This window comes from Macaca mulatta, chromosome 10, assembly GCF_049350105.2.
Source record: "Macaca mulatta isolate MMU2019108-1 chromosome 10, T2T-MMU8v2.0, whole genome shotgun sequence".
Classification (NCBI taxonomy): Eukaryota; Metazoa; Chordata; class Mammalia; order Primates; family Cercopithecidae; genus Macaca; species Macaca mulatta.
Window position 1 is genome coordinate 81,210,162 of NC_133415.1, and position 12,190 is coordinate 81,222,351.

Genomic DNA, 12,190 nt, shown 5'->3' on the forward strand with positions numbered 1-12,190 from the left:
ATCCTATTCTAAACTTCCACAATATTTCAGTCTCATCAACCAAATCTTTCTTCAACCACGAGTTGGCTTTAGTTACATAAATCTTGGAGATAATCTATATCACAGCACCGTACTTCTTTCAAAAAATCTAAATTAGCTACTGGTCTCTTCTTCCAAAGCAATGTAAATTAAACCTAATTCAAGGTATCATTACATTTCTTTGTAATAGCACTAGATGGGCTGTCAAGAAATGGCCCCATAAATTGCTGATAGTGTTGGAAACTAGTTCAACCTTTCCAGATTGCAATTAGGCACTGAAACTGTATCCTCTGACTTGGTGAGCCCAGGCTGGGAGTAAGAGTACAAGAAAATAATTCAAAAGAAGTATTTGAATAAGAGGTATAAAAGTACCATTTATAATAGTAAAAAGGTAGAAAAAATAAAAAGAATAAAAAGGATTGCACCAACTACAGCTGTTGGCTGAGAATGGTGGCTCACACCTATAATTCCAGCACTTTGGGAGGCCAAGGTGGGTGGATCACTTGAGTCCAGGAGTTCAAGACCAGCCTGGGCAACATGAGAATGTCTCTACAAAAAATTAAAAAATCAGCTGGTTGTGGTGGCACAGACCTGTGCAGTCCCAGCTATTTGGGTGGCTGAGATGGGAAGATCATTTAGCCCAGGAGATCAAGGTTGCAGTGAGCTGTGATCATGCCACTGCACTCCAGCCTGGGTGGCAGAGTGAGACCTTGTCTCAAAAACAAACAAATTAAAAAAACTACAGTTGTCAATGAATGGAATACTATACTGTGATTTTTTTTTTTTTTTTGAGATGGAGTCTCACTCTGTCACCAGGCTGGAATGCAGTGGCAAGATCTTGGCTCACTGCAACCTCTGTCTCTTGGGTTCAAGTGATCCTCATGCCTTAGCCTCCCAAGTAGCTGGGATTACAGGCACGTGCCACCACACCCAGCTAATTTTTGTATTTTCAGTAGAGATAGGGTTTCACCATGTTGGCCAAGATGGTCTTGATTTCTTGACCTCGTGATCCGCCCTCCTTGGCCTCCCAAAGTGCTGGGATTTACAGGCGTGAGCCACCGTACCCAGTCTGATTTTAAATGAACAAATACTTAAATGAGTAAATATAAAATATTTTATGCTATTCAAGAATTCAAAAATCATAAAATCATATTCTGTATGTACTGACTGCTACTATAAAAACTATGTCTTGTACACTGACACAAATGGATGTGAATTTAGAGTAAAATAAATATAGTTTTACATTTAATGGATTCTCTTTTCTATAGAGAATACATTAAAATAAATTTTAATGTTGGGCTATTTTTGGGCTTGCTGTTCAGTTTTATTAAGTTAGTGTTATATTATTGCTATTTTTGTTGTACTCAGACTCACTAAAAAACCATTTCTTCACCGGGCACGGTGGCTCACGCCTATAATCCCAGCATTTTGGGAGGCCAAGGCAGGCAGATCACCTGAGGTCAGGAGTTCAAGACCAGCCTCACCAACATGGAGAAAACTCGTCTTTACTAAAAATACAAAATTATCCAGGCGTGGTGGCACATGCCTATAATCCCAGCTACTCAGGAGGCTCAGGAGAAACGCTTGAACCCGGGAGGCAGAGGTTGCGTGAGCCAAGACAGCGACATTGCACTCCAGCCTGGCCAACAAGAGCAAAACTCCATCTCAAAAAACAAACAAACAAAAAACATTTCTTCAGCTTTGGCATTTGGAAACATTTATTAGTTATTGCACTGGAAAGTAAAATGACAAGATTCTATATTTGGCCAGTTTCCCTCTCATAACTCAAACTTCACCTGCATCTCATTTTTTTCCATGTGAAAACGGAGAAAAACAATGCAATAATGTTTACAAGCTGACACTGAGCACCTCCAATGAAAGGTGCTGGCAAATACAAACATGCGGGGTGCAAAAATACAAAGCAAAAAACCCACCACCAACCACACTGATCATCTTGCACAAGTTACTTTTATCCTTCTGAGCCTCAACATCTCCCTCTGGAGATTCGAATAAACTGGCTAGAATCGCATAGGGTAGGGGGAGGATTTGTGGAGGAAAAGTAAGCATATAATAGCTGAAAAAGCATCATAGTTGATCCTCCTGAACTCTCTGAAGATCATCTACCCAGCCACACATTTTGGGGGAGAGGATACAACAGGCTGTTGGTACAATAGCCTGAAAACAGGTGACAGTTTGGCTCTATGTCTGCAAATCAAAAATGCAGACATATCCCTTGACCCAGTAATTCCACTTCTAAAAGCATATTGTTCAGATAACTTTGCAAATGAGCACGTAACACAGTATGTACAAGGACATTCATTGTATTGCTGTAATATAAGAACCTGGAAACAAATATTTAACCCAAAGATGTTACAGTACAGCCATACAATTAAACAAGTAAAAGAATGTCAACAGAAAGAACAAATAACTCTCTTTATATATTGATAATAGAATGATTTCCTAAATATGTTAAGTAAAAAAAACCCAGTAAGGTGTGAGTGGTACGTCCCATGGTGGGAGGAGTATGGACAAGCAGGCACACATTTATAAAGGAACAGTGTCTACGGAAGGCCATATAAACTGAAAACTTCAGCCATCTCTGGGGAGGAGGTTAGGGAGACAGGAGACTTGGGGCCAGGGTAGGAGGGACATTCTTCTCTATATACTCTTTTGTATTGCTAGAACTTTTGAATTTTTCTCTCATCTGCATTAATTATATTTTCCCAAAATGGAGCAGGATTCTCTCTACACCTTCCTCTGGATCTAAGAGGCTGTGATTCTACCTCTGTCAGACCTGACCAGTGCCTCCTATATTGCAGGAACATCTGCATTTGGTCCTATAATGCCCCCAAATGATCTTTCCAAAACTCTTTCAGCCCAAGTCCCTGGCCTCCTTTAAATCCTCTAGTAGCTCTCCAGCTACCTGATCCAGCTATGATTAACCTCTTCCCTCCTCCCCAAGGACAGTGGATTCCTTCCACCACCAAGTCTGCTTGTGCTGCTCCCTCTTGCCTATGTGTGCAGTCCACCATGGAAAAACTCCTATGCATCTTTCATGATCTGAAGAATCCCCTGTCCCAGGAAAGCTTTCCCAAATCACCCAGGCAGGGGATGCTCCCTGCACAGCCTGGCAGAGGCTCTGGAAATACATTGCCAAAATTCAAATCTTGACTATTCCCTCATTTGCCCACTGTTTGGCCTCAGTTTCCAACCCTGTAGAGTAGGAATAAGCCCTTTTATGACTTGAAAAGACTGAGGGAATTCATGGAAAACATTTATTACATAGCTTGTCACAAGGCAAATAAAATATAGCTATTATTATTACAATCTTATAGCACCTGTGATGTATTTATATCCACCTGTCCTACATTAGACTCTGAGCTCCTCAAAGGTAAGGACTGACTTCTTCACTATTGTATCCCAAGCAATTCATCTGACAAAATGAAGGCACATGAACGTACTTAAGCCAGAGGATTGGTTTTTCTGGTTCTGTATTTCACCCAGATGTTAAGTGGCTAAACAGAGAACAGCCCCCCGGATCCCACCATGCCTTACAATGCACGTTATCAGCCAGGCCGCTTTGAGCAGGTAGAGGTGAAAAGAGACTGAACGGCTTTTAGTCTTTCAGACACATTTTGGAGGCCAGTGGGATATGGGACCTACCAGTTCCCACCCGCTGACTGCTTATAAGGCCTGGGTGGGATGGACATGCAGAAGTGTGGAAGCAGAAATACTAAAAGTCCTGGGCATGTACTCGAAGCAGGCCTTTAAAACACGAAAAAATCTCTTGGGAAGTGGACACCGGGAAATAAACAGAGCCTGGGCATAAGAGACTGGAAAGAATCTACAAGACAACTTGGAGGAAGAATTCTCCCAGCATGGGAGACAGAAAGGTGGGCAAGACACAGCTCCTGCCCACAAGAAGCTTCTCAAATGAGAAGAACTTTAAAAGAAAAAGTGGAGCTTGGCAGGTAAAGGTGGGGAAGAAAGAGGATCACATAAAACAAAAACATCCCAACATGTGATGGAGCAGTCAAGCAGCTCTGAATAATAGCCAGCAAGGGGGATGAGGGGAAGGAGAATTGAAGGATTAGATTAATCTAAAAGGAGTAAACTGAGGCAAGATTGTCAAGGGCTTTGTATGACCTGATAAGGCATTTTAGGCTTCATTCATCCCATGGGAAAAAGAAAAGCGAGGGAGTTTTTAAGTAAACAAGTGACAGCATCAGATCTGTGTTTCTGAAAGGAGTGGCCAGGCAGGAAGATGTTCGCCCTTTCCTAGTCAGTCCTCCTCTCGCCCACCATCTTCTGTTTCTCCGGCTGCCTGCACAGCTAGCAGGTGGCAAACGAAGCCGTCTCCGGGGTGATGTGACTGGTTCTAGAGCCGGAATCCCTCTCCTGGGCAAAAGCTTCTGATGGTGTTCACCCTGCAGAGGGTGGATCTGCACATCTTCCTTTCCTGTCTTACAAATATCATCAGAGATCTCAAAAATAAAAACAAAACCCTCAAGACAGAACTCAGCTCTGCTATTTTTTTTTTTTTTTTAATCTTCAGGAGATATAATCAGGAACTAATTTTTTCAAATTTTTTTTTTTATTTACCGAAAGTAAAAATGGAGGGGACCTGCGTTCTCAATTGGCCTATTCTGAATTCTGGGCAGCTCTCAGCCCTTATTTCCCTTCTTAAATAGCCTCAACAGTTGGGAGAGGGCGGCAAGGAGAGGGGCCTGGGAGACGGGCCGGGGGACCGAGGGAGGTGGACTTGAAGGGAAAGAAAAGTTGGTCACTGCAAAAGCAAATTTTCTCATGCCAGGAGTTTTCCTCTTTCCTCCCATTAAATGGACTTGAGCAAATTCTGTTCTCGCCATTCTAAGTTTCTTCTCTGAGAATGAACTCTGGCAGTGCCCTGGCCTGGTCCCTGGAGGACGCACGCAAAGTTCCTGGGCAGTCGCGAGGGGTCGGTGCCCGGGCCGGCATGTTTCCGGGGATCCCCTCCCCACGACGGACCCGCAAGGATGCACAATCAAATTGCAGGCGCCCGCAGGCTTCCACCCGGAAAAGAGGGCTGAGGGCTGAAGGCTGAGGGCTGAGGGCTCCGGGTTCCGGGCTCCGGGCTCCTGGCTCGGGCCCGGGACCCCTCCCACCGCCCCCGGGAGCCGCCCCCCCTTCCGAAGCCCACCCGGGCGCAGCGGCCGCGAACACTCACAGAGTCTGGCGTTGGGCGGGACCGCTGGGGACGAGGAGAGCGGCTCCGCCTCGGCTCCGCGGCGGCGTTTCGGGCCGCCACTCGCCCTCAGGGCCGCCGCCCGGCCCGCGGCTCCGAGCCCCGCGGCGGCGGCGGCGGCCTCGCCTCCATGGCGAGGGGAAGCGGCTGAGGGGAGACTGGGCGGGCGGCGGTGATGGCGGCAGCGGCCGGGGTCCCAGCGCGATCGCGCGCGCGCGCGTCTCTGTCAGCGCCGCACTCGCCGCAGCCTCGCTCCGGACCTGGCCTTGGCTGTAAGACGCGTGTTCATTGGCTGTTCAGAGACAGGCGCTGGTTGGCCGACAGCGAACGGGCGTCTCCCGCCCGCGCGGGCCCCGCCCTTGTGCACCGCTGGAAGCTCACTGGCTGGGGCCCCGAACCCGGTTCCACGGTCTCCAGATAGCTCGGGAGGGGTTCGCCCCGGGGCCGCCCAATCCTTCGGGAAGCTGGACCCCGGAAGGACTGGCCGCGGGTGCACCAGTGCCTTCCGCCACTCTACAGTCACAGGCCCCAGGACTTGGGCCTTCTTCCCAGTTTACAGATGAGGAAACCGAGGCCAGGGACAAACTACACCAATGTCTAGCCACCAGGGCGGCATGGAACTCGAGAGCCATCTTCCTAATCCTCTCCAAACGTGATACTGTGGGTCTTTTTTTCCCTCCCCTAATTGCTGCAGGTTGAACGACGGGTCTCACTGGGGAGGGAGAGGAACCTGTCAAGTCCCTAGAACGGGTCTGGCTCCGTGGGTGTCATCTTACATCAAGTCAGCCCACGCCGTCCCCACCCGAGCTCCAGGGTAATCTCCGCGGCTTTCCAGATGCGCATGCTAGGGCCCTGATCGCCACCGAGCTGAGTAGAAGCACAACACGTGGTGGTCTGCGATGGGGGTGCCTTTTGCGATAGGCCTGACGGGGCAGGGGAAGCGCAAAACTCAGAGAAGAGCCAGAGTGCGCCCTCCCCAGGCCGGGGTTGGGGCGCGTACCCCTTTCCCGGCGCTGCCGGCACCGCGTCTGGCGCGTGGCACCCCCGAAGCAATCGCTCAGTGCATCCAGTGGCAGCAGGTTCCTACGCGGATCCCCGCGGCTGCTGCAGGACTTGAGCGTCTGCGGCTGAAAGCCGATTACGCAGTCGTGATAGGTGGTAGCAAATGCGACATTTCGCCGGATTTCCCAAGTAGGGGCCCCTGGGCGCGCAGGGCGAGCGGCTGGGCGTCTGCAGGCAATAGACAGATTTGCACAGCAGCGCGCAAACCGAGCTTGCGGGTAGGGGACGCTTCATCCCCGACCCAGGGTCTGCGGTTCCCGGGGTAGGTGGCAGTGAGTCTCTCCTCCAGACCGGGCAGCCCCTGAGGCCCCCTCACGCAACCCAGGCCGGTTTAGGACTCTGTGCCCCACTCCTCCGTATTGTGGAATAATTTAGTCCATGCTAACCAGAGCCATGGCCTGGGAATATGGGTGGGGCGGGCCTCAGGCTATCCCCTCCCCAGCAGGGAAGTCTCTCCTTGAGTGGGAGTTGTGACACTCTCTCTCCCTCTCAGCAGGACCAGCCTAGAGGTGTGGGTGAAATGGCCGAACGCAAGACAACTCTGACCAAGAGACACTCCAGCCCAAAGGCCCAGAGTCCACACGCCTAGTCTCCTAACAGTCAGACTCCAGTGAGGGTGGATCCTTTCCTACACCCAGCATTCACATTTCTCAGGAAGTCCAAACTCAATCTATACCCCGACACCGAATGGAAAAGTGAAAAGCTGGAAGTCAAAGTGTGAAAACCCCTAACAAGTAATGACTGCAAGCGCAGGAGGTACCCCAGTAGCTAGGATGGCAGCCCTATGCTCTAGAACCAAATTCCACCGGCTTACTTTTGTCTTATATCTAATTTACACTATTATTTCTTAATACGTTTCTTTTTGTTGATTAGTTTTTTACTTGTAGTTTATTTGTGTTACCCTAGAAGGGGTTGACATGCTACTTATATTTTCAATATAATTGAAATAGTGATTGCAGTAAGTGTTCATTTTTGAGACTATCTGAAGGACCCCATTTGGATATAACCACACTTGGGAAAATTGTTGTCGGGCTTGGTAGTCAGAGAGCCCAAGTCTCCAGCCCCACCATGTGCTGGGTGACCTGAGCCTCCCTCTGCAACTCTTCCTGGAACTTCCCAGGGCTGTATTGAGAATTAGGCATGTTCAGCTTGGCAAGTAACCCATTCTCAGGAAATGAAAGTCCTTTCTCCCCATGAGGCAGCTGCACTATGGTCAAAGCATTTGTGGTGTGTGCACAGGGGTGACAGAATTAGACCCTGGAGACCCTCTGGGAAGGAGGGTTCAGCTCAGCAACCACACAGATGCTGTTTCCATTGGAAGAAGAGAGAGCCCCCTCCTCAACTGCCTGCCTGTAGAGACCTGCCCAGCCCTCCATCCTACTTGGCTCCCAGAGTGTCCTGAGCGCCCTCACCCATCATCATCACAGAGTAAAGGGTTATCCTGGGAGAGAAGAGAACTGAGGAAGGGAGGGGAAGCAGTTTCCTGTGCCCAAGCCTACCCAAATGGGGAACTGCAGAACCCTCCTCCTCCTAGTCCTGCATTAGTCCCAGCCCATAGGAGCACATACCTACAGGTAGGCATTTCTCAGCCACCCCACAGGTACCCCAATAGTCACAGGGTTTATGAGCAAAGGAGAGGACCAGGAGAGCTGGAGGATGGGGGGAAAGGACTCCTGTTTCTTTAGGCAAGTCACTTCCCCTCTCGGGGCCTCCTTTCCCCTTCTAGTAAATGGAACAATGAGTCATTCTCGCAACAAATACTTATTGAGTGCAGACCATGTGCTGGACACAGCAGGGAATAAGACAGAAGAGGACAGAAGAGGCCTCTGCTCTCAGGAGCTTACATTCTGGATAGGCACACAGACAAACAAATGAACAGGAAAATTTCCTAAATGCTGAAATGAAAATAAAGCAAGGCAATAAGATAGAAAGGTGAAGTAAATGAGAGCCAAGTCCCTTTGCAGGCCACTATTCAACCCTAACAGTCTTTTACTCAAACTTTGTATCTAAAAGAGACAGGACATACAGCCCCTTACCCTGAGAAGGTGAGTTGTAGGAGCCTTCGCCCTGATTCTTTCTTTTTTTTTTTAAGACGAAGTTTCCCTCTTGTTGCCCAGGCTGGAGAGAAATGGCGCCATCTCAGCTCACTGCAACCTCCGCCTCCTGGGTTCAAGCAACCAAGCGATTCTCCTGCCTCGGCCTTCCGAGTAGCTGGATTACAGGGCCCGCCACCACCCCCAGCTAATTTTTTTTGCATTTTTACTAGAGACAGGGTTTCACCGCGTTGGCCAGGCTGGTCTCAAACTCCTGACCCCAGGTGATCCACCCACCTAAGCCTCCCAAAGTGCTGGAATTACAGGGATGAGCCACTACGCCCGGCCTTTGCCCTGATTCTCCCTGCACTGGCTACCAGTGATATAAGGAGAAGAAATGTTTCCAGATTCTTTGCCTCCAGCTACACAGTCCTAGTCCTAGCCCCAATCCTAGCCCCACACATTGGACAAAACTTGGCCCTGCCCACCCCTGTAGGCATAGGCCTGCTGTACAAACTGCTCAGGGCAGAAGGCATCTCACACTAATTTCAATTGAGCAAGTAAGGATTTGAAAAAAGAAAATCCCAGTTCTGGTTTTTAAATGTCACCATTTATAGACTTATGTATCTGTCAAAACTCAGAAAATTACATTTAACATCTGTGGATGGCATTGTATGTAGACTGTGCCTGAAAAGGAAAAAAAAAAAAAATTGCAAACTGAAAATGAACTCTAGTTATTGAAATGCATTCTCGGCCGGGCGCGGTGGCTCAAGCCTGTAATCCCAGCACTTTGGGAGGCCGAGACGGGTGGATCACGAGGTCAGGAGATCGAGACTATCCTGGCTAACACGGTGAAACCCCGTCTCTACTAAAAAAATACAAGAAAATTAGCCGGGTGAGGTGGCGGGCGCCTGTAGTCCCAGCTACTCGGGAGGCTGAGGCAGGAGAATGGCGTGAACCCAGGGGGGCGGAGCTTGCAGTGAGCCGAGATCGCGCTACTGCACTCCAGCCTGGGGCACAGAGCAAGACTCCGTCTCAAAAAAAAAAAAAAAAAAAAAAAAAAAAAAAAAAAAAAAAAAAAAAAGAAATGCATTCTGAAGTATTTAGGGGGAGGTGTACTACTGATGCTGCAACTTACTTTGAAATATATGAAAAATACGATAGATTGACATACAGGAATGGATAGATGAACAGATGTGTGATATAGTAAGATGCTAATGGTAGAATCTATGTGGTAGTTATACAAATGTTCACTGTAAAATTATTTCTACCTGGCTGTATGTTTGAAAGTTTTTATAATAAACTGTGGAGGTGGGGGGCATATCAGTGACTAACTTTACAAAAAAGTATACAAAACTGCCTTTAACTTTGAAGCAACTCTCCCCATAGACAATTCCAATGCTTCTCTACATGCACACACACCTTTTATAAAGTTGAAATCACTGTTTATATACATTTTTCATCATTGTTAAAAGTTATTTCTTACATATTTCTAAAACTTCATGTGTATAGTGTTTAATGTTTACATAGTCTATGAGTAAATATACTGTATGTTACTTTGGGGATGTGGGTTTTATATTGTGTACATTCTAAAAGCACTGGCCAAGCCTCCCTTTCCAGAGAGGAAAACTGTGTTGTTTGGTAGCAATCCTTTTTCACTGAGAACTTGAAAAGCTGGGAAAACATTTTTTAAAGGCATCAAAGAGCTACCAGGGCAGTGAAGAATTGTGGGGCCAAGACTGGAGACAAAAAAAAAAAACAACAACAAAACCCCAGAATGATGAGCCTAGTATTGGGGATTATTTCCTTTCCTCTTGTTTGCTGATTCCAAAATGGAAAGCTGATGAGCTGTGCCAGATTGTGATTCCAAAAACTAGTCACAGTATTTCCAGAACCTTGCTACTCTCTTGTCAGGAGGTACAGTCCAGGCCAGGTTCAGAGGCTCATGCTGTAATCCCAGCACTTTTGAGAGGCTGAGGAGGGAGGACTGCTTGAGCTCAGGAGTTTAAAACCAGCCTGGGCGTCATAAGGAGACCCCCGAGACCCCATCTCTACCACCCCCCCACAAAAAAAAAAAAAAAAAAAGAGGTGGAGTCTATTTCCCTTTGAAATTGGTGGGGTGGGCCTGTATTACTGCTGTGACAGACACTCTAGCAGATGTGACACCATGTAACTTCCAAACCTAGGTTAGAAAGGCAGTCCAGGCCGGGCGCGGTGGCTCAAGCCTGTAATCCCAGCACTTTGGGAGGCCGAGACGGGCGGATCACGAGGCCAGGAGATCGAGAGACGATCCCGGCTAACACGGTGAAACCCCGTCTCTACTAAAAAATACAAAAAAACTAGCCGGGCGAGGTGGCGGGCGCCTGTAGTCCCAGCTACTCGGGAGGCTGAGGCAGGAGAACGGCGTAAACCCGGGAGGCGGAGCTTGCAGTGAGCTGAGATCCGGCCACTGCACTCTAGCCTGGGTGACAGAGCAAGACTCGGTCTCAAAAAAAAAAAAAAAAAAAAAAAAAAAAAGGCAGTCCAGATTCTACCTGGCTCCCTCTTGAGATGCTTGCCCTTGGGACCCAGCCACCATGTTGCAGGTGTTCTGGCAGACCACCCCAGCTAAGGTCCCAGTCAAGGCCCAGCGTCACTCACCAGGCATGTGAGTTAGCCAGCTTTCAGATGATTTCAGCCCCTAGCTGTCAACCTTTTAGTCTTCCAGTTGATGCCTCAGACACTATGAAACAGACACAAACCATCCCTGTTATAACCTGTCCAGATTCTTGACCCACATAATAAATGGTGAACATGATAATTATTTAACATTTGACTTACATCTCCTTGAAGGACTTTCACCAACTTTCATTTACAAGTGAGGTCGGAAAAGGAAAAAAAGAAATACCTTCTCAGGCCCTGAGTCTCTCTCTCTCTTTCTAAAAGCATGGTCGGCCCTGGGGGTGTTGAAGAGGGAGAGGCCTGAAGCTCCAGTGAGGCCTGCGCTCCCTCTGGCTGTGGTTTCCTCCTTGTAGATAAAGTGGGGGCAACAAAGGAAAAGGCAATGCCCTCAGTGTTGGGTGGGGCCCTGGGCATGAAGCCAAGGTGCACTGGAGTCCAGATGGAAGGCTAGATAGGGAGAGCAGAGGACCCCGTGGGTGCTCCTACAGATTGTGGGTCTAGTGTTCTTCTTTTTTGGGCAGAATTGAAATCTTCCATCCTCCTTTTCTATTTGGCCCAGAGACAACTTGAAATTGCTCACCATAGTTCAGTGGGCAAGAGTTCCAAAGGCCACCACCCCCGACCCCTATGGCCCGCAGGCCACACACCTCTCATTAGTCCTCCAATTGCCACCACAGTGCAAATTGGGGCCTTGCCTCAGGCTCCCTTCTCATAGAGGGCCCGATTCCAGTTGCAGCTTGCATTTGGCCCTGGGTTTCAAATCTCTGTTTTGCCACATATTTGCTATTATCAAGCTCCCTCATCCTCAATCTCCTTTCTGTGAAGTGGGGTGATGTTACCTCACAGGGCTGTCATGAGGAATAAATGAAGTACAAACGGTAAAAGTGTTTAGCATGGTTCTTGTGTGTTTACACGCACACACACAGAATGCTTTACAGTGTGTTCTTGGTGAACTAGTGCTTAAGTTTTGTGCCATCTCTCCCTATAATCCTCCTAGGGCCTGGGAGCTAGTGAAAGCTTTCCTTGTTAACTGTGGAGAGGACAGGTTTCTTCCAAGTATGGCTGGAGAAGCCCCCACCTCCAGTCCCAATACAATGGAACACATGGAGTTTTGCTGTGGTGCCTGGAGGATCCTGTCTTGAGCTTGTCTTTGCTTAGGCTGGACTGTATAAGACAAGCACTCTAAAGTGTT

The 12,190-nt window shown here is 48.2% G+C and overlaps 1 protein-coding gene across 45 annotated transcripts in view; it reads right to left on the bottom strand.

The window, feature by feature from the left end:
* Positions 1 to 11,054, bottom strand: part of PTPRA (protein tyrosine phosphatase receptor type A) — a 170,813-nt gene extending 159,759 nt beyond the window's left edge. For 43 of the 45 annotated variants that reach the window (XM_015149418.3, XM_077951378.1, XM_077951340.1 and 40 more), the window contains exon 1: positions 5,225 to 5,504. The gene's annotated coding sequence lies outside the window, so the exon portion shown is untranslated. Of the gene's footprint in view, positions 1 to 5,224; positions 5,505 to 10,977 lie in introns of those variants that run through there. The other 2 variants (XM_077951338.1, XM_077951367.1) reach the window with 2 other exon arrangements.
* Positions 11,055 to 12,190: the final 1,136 nt, after the last annotated feature.